Raw genomic sequence first — 21714 nt, 5'->3', positions numbered from 1 at the left:
TGCTGTGTCATTGAGCTTCCCTCACATCCATATAATGAATCTTAAAAGGCATATTATCTTTTCTCTTCTGTGAACACAATATATAACAGTTATATGACATCCAAACATGAAGTCACTGTAAATAACTCTGCCCTTGTCTTTAACACACAAACATAGGAACTGTATAAATGTTATTGGCAGGTTTAGCTGTATAAACATATAAGCTATATTAGCAACCTAGGACAGGTCCTACCTGGCCAGCTACAATGTGGACCTTGCCACTGATGGCATTACACAGCACACACCTGATTTTTTCCGACACTTGTTCGTGCAGGGCAGGTATAGCCTGCCAGAAAAAGTAGTGACTGCTGGAAAACTCGTACCAGATGGAATGGCAGCATTTCAAAGGCCAGGAATTTGGAAATGCTGGCATTCAGGGTCAGGGCTCACAGATGGGTAGGGGGGTACTTCCTCTTTCTCTCTAGTGTTTGGGGGATGGACAGCTGAACGCTTCCATGGGACAGTGTGGAGATGCTTAGTGATACTGGTGGTGGTGGTGTTGCTGTCACATCCTCACTTTAAGGGGTGCCAGGTAGCCCTGTCGCTCCAGAGGAAGAGGCTGAAACCGAAGCAGGAGGAGCCTTAGATCTTTCGATATGCAGCTCGTGCTTTGCAGTAAGATACCTCGTCATGCAGGTAGTGCTCAGGTTTAGAAATTTCTTGCCTCGCCTTAGTCTGAGTGCACAGCGTGAAAACCACCCATGTCTTGTCGTCAGCACATTGCCTGAAGAACTGTCACTCCAGGAAACTCCTTTGAGCTGCTTTGGTGTGCTCTGTCCCTAGGCGCGTTGGGCAGTAGCAGGCTCCAATGTGCCCAGGGATGCTGCTCCCTCTTTTGCTGTGCGGTTGGTGCAGCGTGACCCCCACCTTTTCCTCCGAACTGCACATGTCACTTGAATGACCTGGATGCCATGTGAGGTCTAGGACCTCATCATTCTCCACATCATCTTCCACCCTCTTCTCTTCCCTGCACTCCTTGCCAGTCTGCACAGTGCAGAGATCCGCAGCAGTTGACACCTGTGTTTCGTCATCATCCTCAGAGACGCGCTGCGGTGGTCGTCCCATATTCTCATTCTCAAACATAAGTGGTTGGGCATTAGTGCACTCAATTTCTTCCACTTCTGGGGCAGGGCTAGGTGGATGGCACACTGAAACCTGGCCAGCAGAGTCACCAAGAAGCATAAGTGACTGCTGCATGACTTGGGGCTCAGACTGCTTGGCTGATGTGCAAGAGGTTGAGGTGCAAGATGGATGCCTATGGGCTACCAGTGCCAACTCTCTGCTTTCAGCAGGGGACCGGGTGGGAGACAATGTGAAGGAACTGGAGGCACTGTCAGCCATCAAATTTACTACCACCTCTACTTGTTCTGGCCTCACCATTCTTAGAGAGGTATTCGGGCCAACAAATAGAGGCAAATCGCCCTGTCGCAGGCGTGCACAAGAGGAAGGTGTTTCACTTGAACGCGTAGCTGGCATAGATGGACAACATCCTCTCACTATAGCAGGAGCTCCACCAACACCAACAGCACCTCGACCACGGCCCCCATTTGCTGCTCTCCTCATTCTTTTACGCTCATCCACCAAATTGTCTGACAGAGGAACAATTGTATTTCTGTTTCACTGGTGCAAATGTGTTGTACTGCACCAACATAAATGTCTTCAGGTCACGCACAGAATTATTAAAACCAATAAAAGCCTAACACTGTCCCTCATTGCAGCAGCATCCTATCCCTACACTAGTCAGAGCAGAATGGTGTCCCACCATGTGATCCGGCATTTATGCATGCATGGTCACATGGTGCTCCGGCTAACCACAGCCCTGCCAATAATAGGCATGACTGTGATGGTTTCCAAGTGCCCACGGATTAAACGCTTGCTGATTGGCAACGCTGCGGCCTTTCAACAAGCTTTATTTAAAATCTTAACAACAAACATGGACTATTGTGCCAATGTCCATGTTCAGGTTCGTGTGCCCAGACACCATAATGTTCGGTACGAACCCGAACAGTACGATCCAGGTTCGCTCATCCCTACTAAAAAACTTATTTGGAATGCTCATTGATACTACATTGGGTTATCCATTTTGTCTAGGGGTGTTGTCTGCAGCCCAGGGGCGTAGCTATAAGGGAAGCAAGGGAAGTGGCTGCTTTGAGGCCTGAACTCAGAAGGGGCCCACCCAGGAGGAGGACTAACAGATTTTCTTGTCAGGGCCCCCTCAACAGTATTATACAATGACGTTATATACAGTGACACTGTATGAAACTGATGGAGCAACTGCCAGGTCTGGTCTGAGAGAGCGATCTTCACTAGCCACAGGAGTGGGGGTTGCATGGAAGGAGGTGGTTGCAAAGAAGTTTCTGGGGTGGGGGATCTAAAATTTGCAGTGGGGCCCAGTCATTTCTAGTTATGCCACAGCTATAGACCTATGGTAAAGGGTGTTTGGGGACTGCATTTATGTTCACCTCCTGTGCAGACTGGTGAGGAGGCAGTGGTTCTGCTTTTATTACCTCATGCTAGGTGAACACTGCATACCCTGTGTAGAAGTGTCCTTCTTCCTGGTACCTGGAGCTATCTACAAAAAACTCAAAGTTTGCATTAACAATGGGTTCATCAGACACATGTTCTAACCCCACAGTTTCTTATGTCATTAGTGCAACACATAAATAGAAAATCCACAGCACTCCTCAGTTCTGGTGAAAAAGCCGGTTACTTTATTGGTAACAGCAGCATATAGAAATCAACGTTTCAACCATCTCTGGTCTTTCTCAAGCTTGAAACGTTGCTTTCTATATGCTGCTGTTACCAGTTCAGGATTACAAAAAGATTATAGCACTATATTAGCTAAATTGCTCTATATTCGTTTTTTTCTGAATATTCGCTATATTGCTATATATTTGTTTGTTTTTTGAATATTCGTAATATCCTAAAACAAGAATATATAGCAATTTAGCGAATTATTATATTACGAAAATCTGCATTACAAAAATTCTCAATCAACACTACTCCTAAAGTCAAAGATATTGCAGCCTTCTCATTGGCCCACAAGCTAGAAGCAGGGAGGGATCATGTGTACTGATAAAAAAAAAATCTCGCTATATTGCTATATATTTTTGTTTTAGAATATTGCGAATATTCTAAAAAACGAATACCGTATTTTTCTCCCTATAAGACGCACCTAGGTCTTTATGGAGGAAAATAAGAAAAAACATTTTTTAACCAAAAGGTGTGCTTTTGGTGGGTTTTGAACTAATGTTGGTCTGTGTGTGGCACTGTTATGGGTGGATCTGTGGATGACACTGTTATGGGGGGATCTGTGGATGGCACTGTTATGGGGGGGGATCTGTGGATGGCACTGTTATGGGGGGTGATCTGTGGATGGCACTGTTATGAGGGGGTGCTTTATTGCCTAAACATTTTATAATAATAGCTTTTATTGAAGTTCCGATCCCCGAACCCCATCTGTACTACTTACTAAATGTCCTGTAGCAGGCAGAGCAGGGCGGGCGGCCGGCCGGAACTCACTGATGTCACGTGCCTGCACCGCCTACTTTATGAATGAAGTAGGCGGCACAGGCACATGATGTCAGTGAGTTACAGCCGGCCGCCCGCCCGCCCTGCTCTGCCTGCTACAGGACATTTAGTAAGTAGTACAGATGGGGCCGGGGATCGGAACTTCCATGAAAGCTATTATGATAAAATGTTTAGGCATTAAGGAAGTGAGTGAGCGGTGGGGCCACAGTACAGTGACCGCACCAGCCCTGCTGCATTTGCATGACACCGGCCCCTCCCCCCTCCCCGTCCAGCTAATACATCGCAGTCTGCGATGCTGCAGCATCGCAGACTGCAATGTAAAATGGCAGCATTCACCCCATAAGACGCAGGGGCATTTCCCCCCACTTTTGGGGGGAATAAGTGCGTCTTATGGGGCGAAAAATACGGTATATAGCAATTGTAAGGGATCGCTGTACTTGGGGGGTCATTCTCACAAGAATCGTTGTCCACAGCAGCTTTCGAGCCCAAACATTGCATTTATTGGGACATTTTTCATACGCGGAACAGTCCAGTTAATAATCACTGGGGTGGTGAGGTTCCCACATACATCAAAACAAAACCCATACCTGCCCGGCTGGGCTCTCACTACACCTGTTAACGTGGCCCTGACTCAGCTACAGAACCCTGTTCACACACGGAACCCATATGCGGCTTTTTCTCAACCCGTAGTTCCCCAGCCTCTCCGACTGTAATCAGTCCCGTACCTGTATGGGGAAGTGTGGCCCAACAGTCCTCCCGACTCCGGCCTTGTGACCCTTGAATCCTGGCATTACGGCCTTCCCCAAACTTCAGGCTGTCACAGTGCCCCAGGATCTCTCAGCCTGGCGAGCTGAGACCACGCACAGAGCCTATGCTCTGGGTCTCTGTATCTCACAGCGTATCTCTCCCCAGACTGACCTACTCTGAGGCGCTTTATGCCAGCCTGATTACAGCAGGCCTCACCTGCGATCACCTCAGGTAGAAAGGAAAACCCGTACTGGAAGGGTGTGGACTGGCAACTCCCTCTACCAAGCCTAGCCACCAGTCCAAGTAAAATCCAGCCCAGAAAATGTATACAAAAATGTCTCAGCATACTATGCTTTGCTGAGACTACTGCCACTCTCTGGATTTTATCTGTCTCACCCATCTGAGGTACCTTAAGTGGGACAACACACCTTCCAGCACTGTTCACATTACCACACAATATAGCGAATATTCGGAAAAAAAACTAATATAGAGCAATTTAGCTAATATAGTGCTATAATCTTCTTTGTATAATAGTTGGAATTTTTTTCTCATCTGAAGTTCAGATTGGAAAAAAATTACAACTATAAAAAAATAAGATTATAGCACTATATTAGCTAAATTGTTCTACATTCGTTTTTTTTCCAATATCTGCTATATTGCTATATATTCTTTTTTTTTTTTTTTTTATCTGTACAGTTGTTACACTTTGGCATACTCCACCCCGACAAGCGTCCCCGTCACCATGGGAACGCCTGGGGGTTAGAATATACCATCGGATCTGAGTTTTCACAATCTCTTTGATTCTCATTACGAAAATTCGCATTACGAAAATTTGCATTACGAAAATTCGCAATCAACACTACTCCTAAACTCAAAGATATTGCAGCCTTCTCATTGGCCCACAAGCTAGAAGCAGGGAGGGATCATGTGTACCGATTTAAAAAAAAAAATCTCGAATATTCGAAATTACGAATATATATCACTATATTCTAAATATTTGCGAATTCTCGATGTGCCGATATTCGCAATTCGAATATTCGTGATCAACACTAGACATGATCATGGCTGTCTGTATATATTTCTTTGCTGATAGAGTTAAAGCAGACTTCTTTAATGCAGACATTTTATCTGAGGCTAAATATAATAATGTTTAGCTTAATCAATACCAAATTGTGTTAGAACAATTATTAAAGCAGTGAATTAATGTTTCTATCTATTTTATGCTGTTATTAAGACACAAATTAATATGAAGTATTCTTTTTGATTGGCACATCGGTGTTATCTGGATTCTATTTGCTTTTTGGATAAAAGGTTTAATCATCATTTAGTTCTGTAAATTGCTTTTCCTTTCTCTTGTATGACCGGCGGTGTAACAGCAGTTGTTCCCCCGCTTACCACTGTGGTCCCGGGTGCCATGCTCAGCGGTGATCCTTTCCATCCACCGCTGTTGTCCTGGGCTCTGTCGGTGTACGTGCTGTGGTTCCGGGTGCCGTGCTCAGCGGTGATCCTTTCCATCCACTGCTGCTGTCCTGGGCTCTGTCGGTGTACGTGCTGTGGTTCTAAAGGATTCCGCTCCACAGTTTCCACTCAGCCCTCGCCACAGCATGCTTGCTGCTGGTTTCTTGTTACACTGCCCTAGGGGCGGCATGCATCACTCCCTGGGCTGTTTGGGATGGGTCATGTGACTTTGCTGACCAACCCTGGCTCTCCTGCATATACTTAAGTGGCTTATTTGAAAAGGTGATGAGTGGAAGACGGCTTTTAACACTTGTGATGGACACTATGAGTATTTCATGATGCCCTTTGGTCTGTGCAATGATCTCACAGTATTCCAGGAGTTGGTAAACTATATCTTCCGGGATTTGCTCTATGTCTGCATGATAGTGTACCTGGACGATATACTGATCTATTCTCCAGTTTTGACCACTCACGGGAAGCATGTATGTTTAATTTTACAGCAGTTGAGAGAGACTTTATGTCAAACTCGAGAAATGCATCTTTGAAAAATCTACCGTACCATTTCTCGGATACATCATCTCGGATGCCAGGTTGCAGATGGAACCTGAAAAATTTTATGCAGTAATGGACTGGCCCCGCCCACAGGATCTTCGTGCTATACAGTGCTTCCTTGGATTTGCTCATTTCTATCGGCAGTTTATCCCAAAAAATTTTATCCCTTACATCTCCGCTCTTACTAAGAAAGGGGTGAATGCCAAAGACTGGACTCCTGAGGCAGAGGCCACCTTCGTCCAATTAAAGAAGTCCTTTGCTTCTGCACCTGTTCTGCGTCATATGTTTCCCGCCAATTCTTTTATGAAGAGGACGCCTCCTCCATAGGAGCTGGTGCTGTTTTACTACAAAAAGGTTCAAAGGGCAAGATGTCTACATGTGGGTTCTCCTCCAAGTTCTTCTCACCGGCTGAGAGGAATTACTGTATAGGAGACAGAGAAATTCTGGCCATAAAACTTGCCGTGGAGGAGTGGCGTTATCTATTGGGGGGACCCACCGATCACAAGAACCATACATATCTGCAGACAGACCAGCATCTGAACCTTCGCCAAGCCAGGTGGACTCTCTTCTTTTCCTGTTTTGATTTTGAGCTGCACTTTCGCCCGGCTGAGAAGAACATCAAGGGGGATACTCTGTCTAGGTCAGTTGACTTCCCTTACCAGCAGGAGGAGCCCCAGTACATTGTAGATCCTTCTCACTTGATCACAGTGGCTCCTGTCCTGATAAAATACATCCCTCCCAGGAAGACATTCGTGCCATCTGCCAATAGAAAATGTATTTAGCACAACTCCAAACTGGCTGGTCACCCAGGGATCTGCAAGACCACAGAACTTTTGTCTTGCCACTATTGGTGGCCCACATTGTCCAAGGATGTGTGTGATTATGTCTCTGCCTGCACCCTCTGTGCTCAAAATAAAGTCTCCAGGATCAAACCACCCAGGCTGTTGTTACCTCTACCTGTTCCTGATTCTCCATGGAAAAACATTGCCATGGACTTTATTACAGATCTGCCCTCTTCTGCTGGATGTACAGATATTTGGGTGGTAATGGACCGCTTCTCCAGGATGGCGCACTTCGTTCCTTTGACTGGATTGCCCTCAGCTGAGGAACTTGCTAAACTGTTCGTGAAACATATATTCCATTTGCATGGTTTACCTGGGCATAATGTTTCTGATCACGGAGTCCAATTTATTTCCAAGCTCTTGAGAGCTCTTTGCCGACTGCTAGGAATTGACCTGGACTTCTCTTCTGATTATCATCCCCAGACCAATGGGCAAGTAGAGCGTGTCAATCAGATATTGGAGAACTATCTCCGGCATTTTGTTCAGCTCAACACGACTACTGAGTACAATTGCTACCTTGGGCTGAGTTCTCCTATAATAACCACACTAGTGAGTCTACTGGATCCTCTCCTTTCTTTGTCGTTTATGGACAACATCCTCGTACTCCTCTCCCTGTTCCTATATCTTCTGGGATACCAGTGGAGGATTCCTCTTTTAGGGATTATTTTATATTTGGCGTAATACCAAGGTCTGCATCAGTAAAGCGGTGACCCGCAGGAAGATGAATGCAGACAAGAAAAGAAGAAAAACGCCTCAGTTCTCGTCTGGAGATAAGGTATGGCTCTCCTCCAAAAACATCCGTTTAAGGGTTCCTAGTTTCAAGTTTGCCCCTAGGGTCCTTGGACTCTTCGTAGTTTTGAGGAGGATCAATGAAGTAACTTATAAGTTATGGCTACCTCTCTCTCTTCATATCCCCAATGCATTCCACATGTCCTTGCTTAAACCTGTAGTCCTTAACCGCTTCTCGATGGCTCCGTCTACTCCTACTCCAGTATCTAAAGATTTTGAGGGGACATTCGAGGTCAAGGACATCTTGGACTTCAAGAAGCGTGGCAAGAAGATCTACTATCTGGTGGACTGGAAGGGCTTCGGTGTTGGGAGCTGGAGGAGAATTTTCATGCGCCAGACTTTATAAAAAGGTTTTTGTCCCGTTGTGGACTGAAGAAGAGGGGGCGTAAGGGGGGGGGGGTACTGTAACAGTGGCTGCTGTACGCTGCTGTTCCCCTGCTTATCACCGTGGTCCTGGGCGCCGTGCTCAGCGGTGATCCTTTCCTGAGGATTCCGCTCCACAGTTTCCACTCAGCCCTGGCCACAGCATGCTTGCTGCTGGCTTCTTGTTACACTGCCCTAGGGGCGGCACGCATCACTCCCTAGGCTGTTTGAGTTGGGTCATGTGACCTCGCTGACCAACCCTGGCTCTCCTGCATATATTTAAAGGGGTTGTCCCATCTTGCAAACTCATCCTCACCTGCTGCCAGCTGCACTGTTCACTTCCTGATTTCCTGTTTCTAAGGCTGGGCGGGCTTAGGGAGTTTGAGTGAAGGCTTGCCCTGTCCGAGCTGCGCTTCGCAGGCTTGAACCACGCACGCAGCCGCCCATGCGCAATAGTGACTTTTTCCTGGCTGAGTATAGTACAGAGCCACGCTGCATACAGAGCATGCGTGGCTCTGTACTATACTTGGCCAGGAAGAAGTCACCATTGCGCATGCATGTTCAAGACAGTGATGTGCGGCTCGGCCGGGGGAAGATAATGTGTTCTGCGCAGGCGCGGCCCACTGATGCGGCACACAAGTGGTGGCTGTAGCTAGTGGATACCAGAAGACAACAATGGGGTAGGAGTGAAAGAATTTTGCCAAGATAGGTAGGGATTTGATAAAAGAACATAATTAGAAAAATGATCATAGGCACTTCAATAACAAATTAAAATCTGATCAATCAGATGGGTATACCCCTTTAAGTGGCTCAGCCCTCTTCCCAGATGCCTCAGTGTCAAGGTGTACAGTACAGGCCAAAAGTTTGGACACACCTTCTCATTCAAAGAGTTTTCTTTATTTTTATGACTATGAAGGCATCAAAACTATGAATTAACACATGTGGAATTATATACATAACAAACAAGTGTGAAACAACTGAAAATATGTCATATTCTAGGTTCTTCAAAGTAGCCACCTTTTGCTTTGATTACTGCTTTGCACACTCTTGGCATTCTCTTGATGAGCTTCAAGAGGTAGTCCCCTGAAATGGTCTTCCAACAGTCTTGAAGGAGTTCCCAGAGATGCTTAGCACTTGTTGGCCCTTTTGCCTTCACTCTGCGGTCCAGCTCACCCCAAACCATCTCGATTGGGTTCAGGTCCGATGATTGTGGAGGCCAGGTCATCTGGCGCTGCACCCCATCACTCTCCTTCATGGTCAAATAGACCTTACTTTCAAAGATTTCCCAATTTTTCGGCTGACTGACTGACCTTCATTTCTTAAAGTAATGATGGCCACTCGTTTTTCTTTACTTAGCTGCTTTTTTCTTGTCATAATACAAATTCTAACAGTCTATTCAGTAGGACTATCAGCTGTGTATCCACCTGACTTCTCCTCAACGCAAATGATGGTCCCAACCCCATTTATAAGGCAAGAAATCCCACTTATTAAACCTGACAGGGCACACCTGTGAAGTGAAAACCATTTCAGGGGACTACCTCTTGAAGATCATCAAGAGAATGCCAAGAGTGTGCAAAGCAGTAATCAAAGCAAAAGGTGGCTACTTTGAAGAACCTAGAATATGAGATATTTTCAGTTGTTTCACACTTGTTTGTTATGTATATAATTCCACATGTGTTAATTCATAGTTTTGATGCCTTCATAGTCTTGAAAATAAAGAAAACTCTTTGAATGAGAAGGTGTGTCCAAACTTTTGGTCTGTACTGTATGTGTTTGGTAAGTTCCTGAAACTCACGTGTGTTCCTAACTTATACCTCGTTCCTGCATTCTGCTAACCATCTGATCCCTGCCTGCTGGCCTTGACTCTCCTGTTGCAGACACAGATTGCCTGACCTGTACCTGTGTCGCCTGCCTTGACCTTTTGACTGTCTGACCACCTCTGCCTCATCCTTCGATCCTGCACTCGTGACAGGTGACTTTACTATACATGTACTGTTGAATTTTTTTATTGTACTATTTCTCAATAGCAAAAGTAGAAAAAGTGAAAATGACTTCTCCCCGGGGTGAGTTTTCTGATGGTCAACAAGATATGAATTCAACTAAAACTTTTCCCACATTCTGAACATAAATACGGCTTCTCTCCTTTGTGAACTCTGTGATTAGAGATGAGCGAATTTCAAAAGAATTTGATTTGGCCGGTTCGCCAAATTTTTTTAAAAGATTTGGTTCAATCTGAATTTATTCGCAGCGAATCGCATTACAAAAAAGGCTATTTCCTGGCTGCAGAGAGCCTTTATAGTGGTGTAGAACACTGTGCCTTGCAGTAACAAGCATAGGTAGTCTGCTGTGGTAGTGAAATACTGTGAGTCAATATGACATGCAAATGACAGGCGTTACTCTTAGAATCACTGCACACTTCGCTTATTTGGGCAGTCACGGGGCCAAAACTAACCAAATACCTCAAGTATGAACTCAGCCTTACAGGTCGATGTTGGTCTCAAGAAGAAGCACACTCATTTTACCGTCATCAGCTGATTCCACATAGATGTCTACAGAACCTGTTCTATTAAACACTGGACAAATAGAGCCACCTGACAGAGTGGAGCGGGTGTCAGCAGTAAGTTTGTGTTGACGTTACAGATTATTTTGCCCTTCCTCTCATCCGTCAGAATAACCCCCAAAAAACTGATCCTGTCTGTGGATCATCCGCCTTTTAATTGGTCAGCATTTGGACAGTAATCCATCAGTATTGCTAATGCTAAAAAAAAAAAAAACAGGAGTGGATCCAAAACAGAGATGAGGAAGGGCCTTGATCCCCGAAACGCGTCCGGTTTATGACAGCAACAATCATCTGCAATAAAAATCCAAGGTGCTGTTATTAATAGGCAGCCACCAGGACTCAAGTTGTGCGAATAAAGCATACAGTCCGGACATGGAGAGTGAGCGCATCTAGCAGTTCCCTGAAGAGCCGTACCTTTCACGTAGGATGCAGCTTTGGTCACGTGGGACGCCGCGTTGAGACCTATTGACCGCTCGGGACGCCGATGTGTGTTGAACTTGCTGATCAAAGGATTTCTATACGGCGGTACAAGAGGGGTAATGTACTCTGCGATCTGTGGGTGGCGATCACAGGCAGCAATAATAATATACAAAGAGACTGAACATTGATATTGCAGTCACAATCTAACTTCCCAATAGGATCGAACACAATATACCCCAATGCGAATATGTGTACACAATTCTTAGAGTGTTAGTATTTCTATGAGAATATATTTTTCATGTTATTTTATGCAATTTTTTTCATGTGAATATTTTCATGCGATTCTTTATGTGAAAATTTTATGTGAATATTTGTGTGAATATTTTTGTGAACATTTTAGCGAATATTTTATGAGTATTAAATGCGTTTATTGACACCCTGTCTGATGTTGTCAGGTAATGGAGTGCCCTCCAACAATTATTTTATATGAATGGAATATTTGCATGTCTTCTGTGTTTTGTACCAACTCCTGCTTTTAGGTACCAAATCATAAGCAACCCTATAAGACCATACAGGTCTTATAGCTGCTACACAGACAGGATCTGTTGTGCGTCTCATATTTTCTTCCTTCTGACAGATCATAAGAGAGGTCAAATAAATTATAATGTCAGCCAGGCCAAAAGGCAAAATAGTAGCCCTGTCATGAAGCGCGGAGCGTGGGAGCAGCATAAGAAGTACACAAAATAGCCCTATGACATAGTGGTCAGGTGGAAGCAGCATAAGGAGGCCACAGAGCAGCACAATGACAGAATGTGGAGGTGGCGGCAGCATCAGTAGGCCACAGAGTGGCACAATGACAGAGTGTGGAGGTGGCAGCAGCATCAGGAGACCACAGAGTGACCCGGTGACATAGTGGGTAGCACTAACAGTACCCGCTGACGAAGGTAAGTGTAAGAAGGAGCACTTGGCATCAGATGTGTGGCATCAGGTGGGTGGCAGCATCAGAATAGTAGCAGCCAGAAGAAAATGGTCTCTTTTTGTTAAGGTTTGGGTGAGACCTCATGGATGATCTAATCTGATGCATCAGGCATTGATGGGTGGAAAGCCTGGCTGATCCACATCTGATTAATCTTGACAAAGGTCAGTTTCTCCACATTTTGGGTGGACGGGCAAGTTCTTTTTGGGGTAACTAGGGCCCCGCCACACTAAACACCCGCTCTGATGCCACACTAATGGCTGGGCAGGACAGCTTTTCCAGGGCAAACTCGGCCAGTTGCAGCCACAAATCCAGTTTGGCTACTTAGTAGTCCAGCGAATCTTCAATGACGGCTGGCAGGATGCACTCCAAGTATGCCACCACCTGCTGGTTCAGGTGCTGCTCTATGTCTGGCTGCTGGTGAGTAGTTTCTTCACTATGTGGGTGAAGAAAGCTGCTCATCAGCGACTCTAGACTCAGGCTGCTGTTGATGGAGCTGGAACTGCTTCTGACACCCCCCCCTTCCCCAGCAGCCATGGCAGTGAAACGTGAGCGCAGAGGGCCTGGTCAGACCTGTGAGAGGATGGACGATGGCGCAGATAGGCAGCGGCCAACTGACTACATAGAATGTCTCTGTAGTAGTTCAGTTTGTCCTCCCTTTCAGTGGGTGTAAAAAAAAACGGCCCCCATTTTGGACCGGTAGCGAGGGTCCAACAAGGTGGAGAGCCAGAAGTCATCTCTCTGCCGAATGCTGACAATTCGGCTGTCACTACACAAGCAAGTGAGCATGCAGTGGGCCATTTGTGCCAGTGACTCAGAGGGACTCCCTGCCTCCATCTCCACTGCATACTGCCACAGTGTGTCTGGGTCCTCTGCCTCGTCTTCCTCATCACCCTGTAGCTCATCTAGCTGCTCCTGCTCCTCCTCTCCTGTCACCTGTGTTGAAAAACCACCAATTTCACTACACATTGCTTGTGCTCCAATGTCTTCCTCCTCTTCCAGTTCAGCCCCCACAGGGCTCATGTGGCCATGAGATCTAGTCGCCACGTCTCCAGTCCCCTTACCAGCATCTGTTCCAGGACATGAAGCAGTGGAATGACATTGTTCCTCCCGTAGTCCTGGCGACTGACAAGTAACGTGGCCTTCTCAAAGGGCCTGAGCAAACAACAGGTGTCACGCATGAGCTGCCACTGGGTGACATCGAAGGTACACAGGGGAGTACTCCTGTCCACTTGGATCATCAAAACATCGTATAGTTGGTCCATCATATGGAGGGTGGCATTCCAACTAGTAGAAACGTCACATTTCAGCCTATGTTGTGGGATGCCATTCTGCCGCTGAAGCTCAAGAAGGGTGTGCTTTGCGGTGTATGAGTGGCTGAAGTGCATGCAAAGTTTCCTGGCAATAATTAGGATGTCTTGCAGATGGGTGGAATATTTCAGGACCCACTTGACAACCAGACTGAACATCTGTGCCATGCAGGGTGCTACTTGACACAGAGCCGACACCATGTTCTTCCCGTTGTCGGTCACCATTTGTAGTGCCCTGGAGCAGGGAGTACTTTGATGTTTGGAAATTTGTGGACATTTACCTATATTCCCTATGCAAAGTTAAAACTTCTTACTTTATTTCACCTAAAAGGGTTAACTTGCACTGTTTGATGCTGTGTAACTGCATTTTACATATATGTTGTGATATATATATATCCTCTTCATTATCACTGTATTTACATGGCTCTGTGGAAAGGGTTAATGAATACTGAGAGACTGTTAGAGAAGCTGGTAATTTTCCACAGCTGCCATAGGGTTTAAAGAAGACCATGTTTTAGAGGGAAAAACCCAGACGTTGATTACCACCATGTTTTGGAGGGAAAAAGCCAGACTTGTTTACCACCAAAAAGCAGACAGCCTGACCTTTTAAATGTATGGTGTTAGCTCTGTTGTTATGTCTGGAAACTTGTTTTTGTCTGGAAAACCTGCTGTGTCATTGCCATTGAGTATCATTGAAGCTCTAATGTAAGTCTATACCAGACGGGAGCTGAAACAATGTATCTGTTTGTGCTGAATTTCTCCACTCCACCCCTCCCACTAGAAAGTTCCGGTCTAGCAAAAACTGTATATAAGGAGAGCAGTCAGAGCCCCTAGTGTGTTGCAGTTAGCGAACAGTGCTTGAAAGAGGAGACTCTGCCAGACTACTGAGTGACCAAAAGAAGACGCTGAGACGGGGATACACTGCCACAGACCCTGGATCACCAGCCTTGGACCTGGGTACAAGCCTGCCGAAGAGAAAGAGGGACAGCTAGCTCAGGCCTTTTCTCAGCATCAAACCCGTCTTCTGCCAGGGAGGAGATTAGAGAAGCCAGCCCAATGCCTTGCCTGTATTGTTTTGTGCCTGAATTCCTCCAGTAAACAAGCACACCGGTTTACTGCAGACTCTGACTCTCTGGACTTATTTCCCATTGGGGTGCACCACACCTTACCATCCCTTCCAGAGAGCAGTACACATGGTGACACCTCAACGGTGTCTGGGGGACCCAGCGTAGCGTTGGGGCCACCCCAAACCCGGCCACTGCACATGGTTCTGATTTTGAGTGTTCCTGGAGAAAGCCAGGATTTGATTTCTTGATGAAGGACACGGAGCAGTTCCTCCCTTGTGGGACTCTGTTCACCCAGGCAAACAAGGTACAGAAGAGCGTGACACAGCCGTGCCATGCACATGTGGTATCCTGGAGGGGCACTGTGAATTGTCTCTGTAGTGGAGACTGAGGACACAGTGAAGGATAAGGAGGCAGAGGCGGACATTGTCGCAGGACCAACGGCATGAGAACGTGGAGGCGGAAGCGTTGTCACCTGTCCAATTTGCTTGTGTGGCTGTGCAGGAATCACATTCACCCAGTGGGCCGTAAAGGACATGTATTGTCCCTGACCGCAGTTACAGCTCCAAACGTCGGCGCTGCCATGTACTTTGGCAGACACTGACAAGCTCAAGGACTGGCCCACCTTCTGTTCTACATGTGTGTGCAGGGCTGGTACAGTCTTTTTTGCAAAGAAATGACGGCTTGGGACTCTCCACCTCTGCTCGGCACAAGCCATCAGTTCTCTGAAAGGTGCAGAGTCCACCACTTGGAAAGGGAGGGACTGCAGCACCAGCAACTTGGACAGGAGCACATTCAGCTTCTGTACCATTGGATTGGAGTGCACGCATACTGTTGTCTCTTGGCAATCGCTTCGGTGATCGATTGCTGATGGAATGACGGACGAGAAGTAGGAGGAGCAGCAGGAGCAGGAGGAACAGGACCAGCAGAGGATGGGAAGGACAGACAGCTCCCTTTGGCTGAGGTGGTGGAGTCTTGACTGCCTGAAATTGGCTGCGGCGTGCAACTGGGTGATGCAGCGGTTGATGCGGCAAGCTGGACCACCACATTGGAGCCACAGTTCTCCCAGGCCACTTTATGGTGACGCTGCATATGTTGACGCAGGGCCATGGTGCCAACATTGGCACCCTGGCCGCGCTTCAGCTTCTGCCCACAGATTCTACATATGGTCATGTTCACCTCCTCCGGCGGCCTAACAAAAAACTGTCACACTGCCGAGTAGGTGATTTTACCCCCAACACTACGCACTGACTGACTGCTACCACAGCTGCTTCCGTGAACTCGTGCACCACTACTTTCAGGGCAGGTAGGCTCCTGCGAAGTGGGTGGTCTACCCCGGGCACGTTTGGCTACCGACCTCCCACTGCTGCCACCCTGCTGAATCCCGACCACGCTAGCTACTTGCTGGCTCAGACGCTGCTTTACGGGCAAGCTGACACCCTCTTCGCCCGATGATGAAGCCCCTTTGTCACCTGGCTCCCAATTGCGATCAGCTACATAATCATCGAGTACTGTCTGCACGTCAGTGATGTCCGCCTCAACAGTCTCTGGCTCCCACACCACTCTCCTCATCACTACTTGCCCGCCTAGTGGAGGAAGCGGCGGATGTCTCCTCCATATCTTGGCTGGCCTGTAGCTGCTGACTGTCCTCTAGTAGCTCATCCTTGCTGTATAGTGGAGCTGAGCACAGCATACAATACTTCTCTGGCTGAGGGAACAGAAAAGGACAGAGGCAGGTTAAGGACAGGTGAGGGCACAGGGCGTGCTCCGGGGCCATGCCAACTAAGGGTTGTGTCTGACGAACCCACAGACTCTTGGCTGGGGGTGTCCGATATCACTTGCGACAAAGTCGAAGATCGAGTCAACCATTAAAGAACCGCCTGGTTGCTGGTCAAGACACGACCGCTAGCTGACACTGGGAGCTCAGGCCTCTCGAAGTGACCTCTGCTGCCATGCCCCCTTACTCTGCTGCGACTTGTGCCTGCGCCAGAAACATTTAGGCCTCTGCCACTCCCATGCATGGCCTGGCACTTCTCTGTCTGACATACTGTTAGATCAAATAAATAAATAAAATATTAAAGGAAATTAAAACACTCCAAAAAAGTCTGTAATTTTCTCACTTCACACAACGACTAATAAGCCCTTTTTTTCCCCACTAATACACGGAAAAAAGGGCTGCAATTTTCTCACTTCACCACACAACGGCAAATACTTTTTTTGTGCCACTAATACATGGCAAAAAGGGCTTTAGAACATATAACTGCATCGCTGAACGGCAAATGGGCCCTTATTTTTTTCCACTTATACACACCACAAAAGGCTTTACAACATATAACTGCACCACTGAACGGCAAATATATTTTTCTTTTACCACTAATACACGGCAAAAAGAGCTTTAGAACATATAACTGCACCGCTGAACGGCGAATAATAGTTTTTTCTGCAACTAATACACGACAAAAAGAGCTGTTATTTTCGCACTTCACCACACAATGGCTAATAAGCCCTTTTTTTTTTCCTACTGATACAAGACAAAAATGCTTTAGACTGTGCACTGCACAAGGGCAAATAAGATGTAGAAACAGCACTTGCACCCCAATAACAAGGTTTGCTGGAATTACAGAGCTGTATAATGGCCAGTCAGTGCAAGGTGTAATAGGATTGTTCCTATTACCCAGGCTGTAACCTCCCCTACTGAACCCTGTTCTACATAAATTCTGTGGAATGATTCCTCCCTATCCTTTCCCTACACCTTGAATAATCTTTCCCTGAACTTGTAAATCGTTTCTTCAGTACAATGAAGTCTTTCCTAGCACTGTCCCTAGCGCTTGCTGACGTCTATCCCTGCACTAAGCACACTGGAAAATGGCAGAATCCAAGATGGCTGAGGCTATTTTTAGGGTTGTGACATCACAGTGCTGACTGGCTGCTGATTGGCTGCATGCATGGCATTATGGGTGATCCCGCCTTCCCAGAGTTCCTTGCTCCATGTCCTCACATGTGCGGAAGTCAATTTAGGAAAAAATGTGATTCGTAACCACGAAGCGTGAGGAAATTCAGATTCAGTGTGAATTGAATAATTCCTGAAGTTCGGATTGCATTCCACCTTGTCAGCTTCGATTCGCTCAACTTTATCTGTGATGATCAGCAAGGATTGACTTCTGAGTAAAGAATTTCCCACATTCTGAAAAGGGTTTCTTCTCAGTGTGATTTAGTTGATGTTTAATAAGATCGGACTTCAGGATAAAACATTTCCCAAATGGAGAACATAAAAATGGCTTCTCCCCTGTATGAGTCTCGTGACGTCTAACAACATTTGATTTCTAGAGAAAACTTTTCCTACATTCTAACGGCTCATGCACCCGACCGTATGTATTTTGCAGTCCGCAAACAACATAACTGCAAAAAATATGGATGACATCCGTGTGCATTCTGTATTTTGCGGAATGGAACAGCTGGCCTCTAATAGAACAATACAATCCTTGTACATAATGCAGACAATAATAGGACATGTTCTATTTTTTTACGGAAAGGACATACGGAAATGGAATGCACACGGAGTAACTTCCATGTGTTTTGCTGACCCATTGAAATGGTTCTACATACGGTCTGCAAAAAAATAAAAACGGAATGGACACAAAAAGAAAATATGTTCGTGTGCATGAGCCCTAACCCCTTCGTGACCAAGCATGCAGGAGCCTTTGCGATGAAGCCACATTTTGGAAATCTGCCATGTGTCCCTTTACCAAGAATAACTAAACGCTAATGGTTTTGCTGATCCAAGTAATTCTGACAGTGTTTTTTTTCACATACTGTACTTTATTACACTGATACAAATTGACTAATTTATTAAAAATGCTACATGTACATACCTTTATATATTTGCATATATTGTTCAACATCTTTATCAAGAATACATTTCTATGTGCTTACTTTTTTGTAGCCACACTTTAGAAAAAAAAACATTCAAATTTTTGAGAAATTTAGAAAACGTACAATTTTAGCATTAATTTAAAACATTTTTGAAGTACCACACATCTTTTTTTTCCTGCAGCAAGCAAAGTTTACAAAGGGTTATTTTTCAGCATAATCGGAATAGACACCCTCTAGATATTAATTTTGAAAATCACATGCTCTGAGGTATTCATTGCAGGGTGCAATGAATGAGCATTTTGATCCCATGTTTCGCCAAAATTTTGATATTGGCCTATCCACACGGTAGGTTAGGAGTATGAGATCGGTGGGGTTCTGGACTCCCACGTACCCATGATCAGCTGTATGAAGAGAATGCAGCAATCTGAGTGCTAAGGTCTCACACATTGGTCACAAGGCCTAAACACAGCTCAGCCCCATTCTAGTGAATAGGCCTGTGCTGCAATATCAAGCACAGCTGCAATATAATATACAAGTGAAACTCGAAAAATTTGAATATCGTGCAAAAGTTCATTTATTTCAGTAATGCAAATTAAAAGGAATTGCATTAATGCAGCTTAAAATTAGAATTTTGTGAAAAGGTTCAATATTCTAGGCTCAAAGTGTCAAACTCAGTCAGCTAATTAATCCATACCCCCTGAGCAAAGGGTACCTCAAAATTGAGACTTTGGGGTTTCATAAGCTATAAGCCATAATCATCCAAAATTATAACAAATAAAGGCTTGAAATATCTCGCTTTGAATGTAATGAGTCTATCTCATGTGTTAGATTCACTTTTTAAGTTTCATTACTGAAATAAATGAACTATGCACGATATTCTAATTTTTCGAGTTTCACCTGTACATAGGAGGCTGTGGTTGTTAAGCTGTGAGGAGGCCGTTGTTTTAATTATATCACCTCGGACTAGTGGGGCAATCACACACAGTTATGCATTTAATTAACATTTATATTCCCTAAATTTGAACACTTCTATATCTCCATACTTCTTATTTGTTTTTCTGCTTCTTACAGCTAATACTCAACATTGAATTTTAAAGGGGTTTTCCAGCATTTTACCAGCAATTGATGATTGTCAGGATATCTGCTCAGTTGGGGTTCTAGTGTAGCTCCAGGACCTGAACTGCACAACTCCATTCATTCTGTACTGACCGGAGCTTGTTGAATAACAAAAAGTGGTGCAATAACCGTCCCCATCCTCTACATAGGGAACAGAGATCTGCAGTTCTGGTACAAACCTCTGAGCTGAAGATACTGCAGAACAGCTGAATGGCGGACTTCAAGGTGTCAGACCCCAATAATCAGTTAATCGTGGCTTACCCTGAGAATAGCAAAAAATGGGGTAAGCAGCACTCCAGGTCCCAATTTGGGGACAAACGCCAATAATAAAAATATGATGAGATGGTGCCCGCGGATGGGGATCCTGGCTGGGGGTCCCGTCAAGTAGCATGATATAGAGAAAACCACAGCACAAGGCATAAAAGACCACAATCGGCATTACCACCAGCCGTAGACTTTAGCTGTGAGTGTCTGCTCTATGAAAAATGTTTAGAGTCCCGGCCAGCGCCATATATATACGGCACTGGTCTGGCAGGGTTTTAAGGGGTTTTCCCATTATATTGATCTCGATGGCCTATTGTCAGTATAGGCCATAGGTATCAGATTGGTAGGGGACCCAGGTGTCACACCCCCACCATTCTGGTCCAATCAGCTGGTCTGCAGTAGCTCTGTTACCAGAACTCCACAGCTCCATCCATTGTGCTGTGGACAGAGGCAGTGACCATTCACTTCAGTGGGAGAAGCTCCGACATAACCGGATCCATCCACTACACATCTAGACAGCTACTGCAGAACATCTGATCAGCGGGGAGCAGAGTGTTGGACCCAAGGCAATATGATGAGGATAGGCCATCAATATCAAGATACTGGAAAACCATTTTAAAGAGATTGTGCAGCTTTTTACAAGTGATGTCCTATTGTCAGGAAAGGGTATAGAGAAATCCACAGCACACTTCAATTCAGGTGAAAAAATCTGGTAACTTTATTAGTAACAGCAGCATACAGATAGCAATGTTTTAACCATCTCTGGTCTTTCTCAAGCTATGAAATCACATAGTGTAGTGTGCCTTTAAATAGTGGGTCAGTGGGTGTGTACCTTGTGGGGGGTGTGGACGTTACATCACATGATCTAAATCCTGCATCTGGAGTGACTTAGTGAAGCTAATAATACCATCTATACATTTCCTATACATAATATTGAATGATACTTACTGGTGAAGGAGGGTCCATGTGAAGACCAGCACTGCATTCAGGAGTGAATTTGCGCCAAAACCCGGGTGCTCTGTATCCACATGCACATGCGCCGAGTCCCCACTCCCACAGGGGGAGGTATCTTAAGGCAGTGTGGGGATTCGCTCTGGTAGGCAGGGTAAGCGGACGCAGTACAAGAGGCAAAAACAAGGTTGTAAAGCAAAGTTCAGTGTTTTATTCACACATAAGGAAAAACAAGCCAAAAGTAATGGTGTTCAGTTTTGGGGCCTGTTCACACCATACAACGTCCACAGTGCTAAAAACCTTCACCTGGTCAGTAGTTTTCCACCCGCAGTCCACAGCAGGCTTTAGAGGCCTGTTTCCCCAGCATGCGGCTCTCAAGACACAGACTCCACAGCTTCTCTGACATGGATGATAATCCACACAGCTGAACGTGCTGGCTGGGTTTTTATATCCCAGCCCAAAACCCGGCCTGGAACCGTGGGGAACAGCCACCCACCCTGCTCGTTGGCTGCTCCCAATAAGAACCGGCCCGGATCGGCTTTACAGCCATACTAACAGCTGAAGTGTCAGACTGCAACTGCAAAACTGACACTTCAGGGAAAAATCTGGTTCCTACCTCACCGAGGCCAGGAACCTCGATGACACGTATCTTGCGTCAATGACGGCCCCTTGTTCCTTCTTACAGCAGCCAATAGAAAAATCGGGCGCCTGTGACATTCGGTGTTACCGAGGGCAGGGGGCAGATCCTGGCTATGGGAACGCCTCCCGCCCATAGCACCAATCCAGGGCACAGACGCCGGTGACGTCTTTCATCGCTGAGGAGAAGGAGCAATCCCCAAAAGAGAGAGGATCGCGTCCC

At 45.9% G+C, this 21714-nt stretch overlaps 1 protein-coding gene across 3 annotated transcripts in view; it reads right to left on the bottom strand.

Moving 5' to 3' along the window:
- LOC121003535 (gastrula zinc finger protein XlCGF26.1-like) overlaps window positions 1-21714 on the bottom strand; it is a 1829815-nt gene that overhangs the window by 1325274 nt on the left and 482827 nt on the right. The gene's annotated exons all lie outside the window — the stretch shown is intronic.

The sequence above is a fragment of the Bufo bufo genome, chromosome 6 (assembly GCF_905171765.1).
Source record: "Bufo bufo chromosome 6, aBufBuf1.1, whole genome shotgun sequence".
Classification (NCBI taxonomy): Eukaryota; Metazoa; Chordata; class Amphibia; order Anura; family Bufonidae; genus Bufo; species Bufo bufo.
This window is presented reverse-complemented; position numbering and strand designations above follow the sequence as displayed.